Source organism: Dasypus novemcinctus, unplaced genomic scaffold (genome assembly GCF_030445035.2).
Source record: "Dasypus novemcinctus isolate mDasNov1 unplaced genomic scaffold, mDasNov1.1.hap2 scaffold_270, whole genome shotgun sequence".
Lineage (NCBI taxonomy): Eukaryota > Metazoa > Chordata > Mammalia > Cingulata > Dasypodidae > Dasypus > Dasypus novemcinctus.
The window spans coordinates 62743-68014 of NW_026688235.1; the positions used below are offsets into that span (position 1 = coordinate 62743).

The window sequence follows — 5272 nt, forward strand, 5'->3', positions numbered from 1 at the left end:
TTTTGTACTAAATAACTTCAGCTATGAATTGTATATATATATGGCTTTAATAAGGTAAGCAATGAATATTTATCTAAATAAAATTACCAAATAGCTATAGTAATAGAATGAGGTAACGGACGCACAAAGGGGAAGTGTGTGGCTAAGGGGAAAGGAGGAGGAAGAGAGTTAAATTCTCATGCTCAGAAGTGGAAGTCAACTGATAATGCCTAAAACTGAAAAATCAACACCAAATACCAAACAACAACTGAAAGAATATACAGTAGTCTCCGGGAGGCAGAAGTGGCTCAACTGATAAGAGCGTCCGCCTACCATATGGGAAGTCCAAGGTTCAAACCCAGGGCCTCCTGGCCCATGTGGTGAGCTGGGAGAAAGGACAAGAAAGTCCTAAACTAAAGAGAGAAACTGCACCCAGAATAAATACTCCAGTAAACCAGATGCCAAGACATCAACAAAAAATTACAATCCAGTGCTCACTTCAGCAGCACATATACTAAAATTCAAATGATACAGAGAAGATTAGCATTTCCCCTGTGCAAGGATGACATGCAAATTCATAAAGCATTTCATATTTTTTTTCTCCTGCCATGATGGCCATGCAAGTAAAACGTGGGCATTTATTTTTATTTTATTTTTTTAAAGATTTATTTTTATTTTATTTAATCCCCCGGTTGTCTGTTTTCTGTGTCTTTTTGCTGCGTCTTGTTTCTCTGGTCTTGTTTCTCTGTCCACTTCTGTTGTCGTCAGTGGCACGGGAAGTGTGGGCGGCGCCATTCCTCGGCAGGCTGCTCCCTCCTTCGCGCTGGGCGGCTCTCCCTATGGGTGCACTCCTTGCGCGTGGGGCTCCCCTATGCGGGGGACAACCCCTGTGTAGCACGGCACTCCTTGCGCGCATCAGCACTGCGCATGGGCCAGCTCCACACGGGTCAAGGAGGCCCGGGGTTTGAACCGCGGACCTCCCATGTGGTAGACGGACGCCCTAACCACTGGGCCAAAGTCCGTTTCCCAAAACGTGGGCATTTATAATCTATAATGTTTTCAGTTCCTGGTGCCTCCTAAAAAAAGAAGACAAGCAGACAGCAAGTACAAACAATACCAGGGAAATAAAAGCAAAAACAAAAAAGAACAGATGAAGAATGGAAAAAATTTAACAAAGTCTCAGGGAACAAAATGACAGGAAGAAACATGCAAACAAATGTGTCATGGTTTTGCCATAAGGAGAAGAGAAGGGAAAAGGGGCAGAAGGAATATTTGAAGAAATAATGGTAGAAAATTTCCCAACCCCATTGAAGGACATAGATATCCATGTCCAAAAAGCACAATGTACTCCCATCTAAATAAATCTGAGTAGAGGGAAGTGGATGTGGCTCAACTGATAGAGCGTCTGCCTATCATATGGAGGGTCCAGGGTTCAATACACAGGGTCTCCTGACCTGTGCAGTAAGCTGGCCCACGCACAGTGTTGCTGTGTGCAAGGAGTACTACTCATGCCGCATAGGGGAGCACCACGCACAAGGAGTGCGCCCAGCTAGGAGAGTCGCCCTGCGTGAAAAAAGCACAGCCCACCCAGGAGTGGTGCCACACAAAGAGCTGACGCAGCAAGATGACACAACAAGAGAGATGCAGTTTCCCAAAGGCGCCTGATAATACAGGCAGATACAGAAGAACACACCAGCAAATGGACATAGAAAGCAGACAACAGGGGGGAAGGGGAGAGATATAAATAAAAAATAAATCTTTTAAAAAAAAATTTGAGTAGACCAACTCCGATACACGTACTAATCAGAATGCCAAATGCCAAAGACTAAGAAAAGAATTCTGAGAACAGCAAGAGAAAAGCAATGCATAACATATAAGGGATATCCAATAAGATTAAGTGCTGATTTCTCACCAGAAACCACAGAGGCAAGAAGACAGTGGTGTGATTTATTTAGATACTGCAAGAGAAAAACTTCCATCCAAGAATCTGATAGCCAGCAAGACTGTCTTTCAAAAATGAGGGTGAGTTTAGAATATTCACAGATAAGCAGAAACTGACAGAGTTTGTAACCAAGAGACTGACTTTGCAGGAAATACTAAAGGGTGTGCTACAGCCTGAAAAGAAAAGACAGGAGAGAGAAGTCTGGAAGAGAGTTTAAAAATGACGATTATATCAATAAAACAAAAAGTTTAAAAGTGGTGAAAATTAAAATGACAGAAAAAAACGCAAATTTTCAGGAATAAACTTAACCAATGATATAAAGCACTTGTATTCAGAAAACTACAACTCACTGTTAAAAGAAATAAAAAATGACCTAAATAATTGGAAGAACATTCCACGCTCAAGGATTGGAAGACTAAACATCATTAAGATGTCAATGCTACTCAAATTGATACACAGATACAATGTAATCCTCACAAAAATCCTCCAGCATTTTAAAAAAATAAATGGAAAGCACAATTACCAAATATATTTGGAAGGGCAGGTAAGGGGTTCCAAATAGCCAAAACATATTAAAAACAAAAATCAAATTTGGAGGACTCTTATTTCCGGACTTTAAATCATATTACCTAGCTACAGTGATAAAAATAGCATGGTATTGGCATAAAGACAGATAGAGAGATCAATGGTATTGAAGTGATGGTTCAGAAATAGACCCTCACATCTATGGACAAGTGATTTTTGACAAGTTTGTCAAACCCACCCAGCTTGGGCAGAATAGTGCATTCAACAAATGGTGCTGAAAGAACTGGATATCCATAACCAAAAGAAGGAAAGAGGAACCCTATCTCACACCTATACAAAAATTAACTCAAAAGGATCAAAAACCTAAATATAAAAGTAAGAACCATAAAGCTTCTAGGAGAAAATGTAGGAAAATATCTTCAAGACCGGTGGTAGGTGGTAGATTCTTAAAGGAGGTAAGAGGAGGATTGAGATGGACTATTGATGTTTAATGTATGTAGAAGTTTTAATTAGCTTTACTGTAAAAGTGTGGAAATATACAGAGTTGATGGTAATAATTATACTGAGTTAACAGCTGCTTTATAAATGGGAATGTGGCTGAAAATGGTAGTCTAGAGATGTAAACACCAAATGACAGAAAGCTACAGAACAATCTAGGGATTGAACAGCCCAGTAAACCCAAAGGTGGATAAGAATTGTGGCTTATGGTACAGATGCATAAGAGTGTCCTTTGTGAGCTAGTGCATATGTACATCACTATTGCAGGGTGGTGGGAATGTGAATAAACATGGGAAAAATACAACTAGAGTGACCTATGGACTATGGTTAACAGTAATAATGTAATATTCATGCATCTGTGCCAAAGATGTACTGGGTGATAATGGGAGAGTATGGAAAAAGTGTGAACAATAAATATATGCTATGGACCTGGTAATAATCTGATATTATCTCATAATCTGTAAAAATATTCCACCACAGTGTGGTATATTGATAGAGGGATGCTGTTTGGGAATTCTGCACATGTGCATGATTGTTATGTAAGTTTACAATTTCTGGCATAAAAATGTATTTTAAAAGTAATAGGGTTTTTGGGGGGAGGGGGAATACACCAAATGTAAGATAAGGACTATAGTTAGTAATAAGATTTTGACAATATTCTTCACAATTCATAATTTGTAGAAAATGTCTCACAACAATGCAAGGTGTTGGTCTGGGTTGATATATGGGATCCCCGTATGATGCTATACATGTTTGCTTTGTAAGTTCACAACTTTTACTATACACTTACTGTTTATATAAATAAAATATAATAGAAATGAAAAAAAAAACCTAAAGAAAATAAACACATATATGTTGTCTTATTTTTTTTTTAACATTTATTTATTTTCCTTTCCCTCCCTCTCCCCCCTCCACCTCCCTCACCCTTACTCTGCTGTTTTTGCAGTCTGTGTCCATTCGCTGTGTGATCTTCTGTATTTTATTCTTTTTGTCTTCTCTTCTCGTCTTTCTCCACTAGGATTCACCGGGATTCAATCCTAGGGATCTCTGATATGGAGAGAGGTTCCCTGTCAATTGCAACACCTCAGTTCCTGGTCTCTGCTGTGCTTCACCTTGACTCTCCCCTTCGTCTCTCTTTTGTTGCATCATCATCTTGCTGTGTGCCTCACTTACACGGGCAATGACTTACCACATGGGCACTTGGCTCGCCATGCAAGCATTCAGCTGACCACGCAGGCACTCAGCTCACTGCGCGGGCACTTGGCTCACCACATGGGCATTGGCTCACCGCACAGGAACGCTTTCTCTTCTCCTTTTTCACCAGAAGGCCACAGGGATTGAACCTGGGTTCTCCCACATGGTAGGTGGAGGCCTTATCACTTGAACCACATCTGCTTCCTTCTTGTCTTATATTAAAGGCAATAAAATTGCAGAATTATATTGAAGAAAAAACTGCGGGAGAGCAAATGTAGCTCAAGTGGTTGAATGCCTGCTTTCCATGTACAAGGTCCCAGGTTCAATCCCCAATACCTCCTAAAAACAAAACAAACAAATCAAAAACCAACTCTCTTTAGAGGAGCAGATGTAGCTCAGTGGTTGAGTGCCTGCTTCCCATGTATGAGGTCCTGGGTTCAATCTCCAGTACCTCCTAAAAAAAAGAAAGAAAAAAGAAAAAACCATGATTATGTGGCAAAACGTCACATTCTTTTCCTTAAAAAACACATACAGGGAAGTGGCTGTGGCTCAATCATTTGGGCTCCCATTCACCATATGGAAGGCCCTGGGTTTGCATCCCAGGGCCTCCTTGTGAAGGCAGGCTTGCCCATATGGTGTGGGGAGCCGCCAACCCGCAAGCACTGCGGAGAGCTGACTCAGCAAGGTGATGCAACAACAACAAAAAAAAAACAGGGAGGCAAGCAAAAAAAAAAATGCAGAAGGACACGAGGCAAATGGACACAGAGAGTAGACAGCAAGCAAGTCACAAGGGGGGGAGAATAAATAAATAAAAATAAATCCAGACACAGAAGAATGCACAGTGAATGGACACAGAAAGCAGACAGCAAGCAAAAAAGCTGTGGGGCCGGGGGGGGATAAAACACACACACACACATACATTCTTTCCTCCAAAAGTCAGTCCTGGGAGTGGATGTGGCCCAAGTGGTTGAGCACCTGCCCATCAATTCTGGTGGAGGTAATTTGGCAGTAAGCTGCATAAAGACGCTTAATATGCTAACCAGAATTGAGATGTGAAATTTAAGCACAAAATAAGAGCAGGAAAAAAGTGAAAAAAGTAAATACTAATTTCAACTGTTATTTTTAATTTTTCCA

General features: G+C 40.7%; 1 non-coding gene across 1 annotated transcript; it reads left to right on the top strand.

The window, feature by feature from the left end:
* The first annotated feature begins 469 nt into the window (after window positions 1–469).
* LOC131277667 (U6 spliceosomal RNA) lies at window positions 470–576 on the top strand. The gene has a single exon (XR_009184802.1). It is a non-coding gene; the product is annotated as a U6 spliceosomal RNA (small nuclear RNA).
* Window positions 577–5272: the final 4696 nt, after the last annotated feature.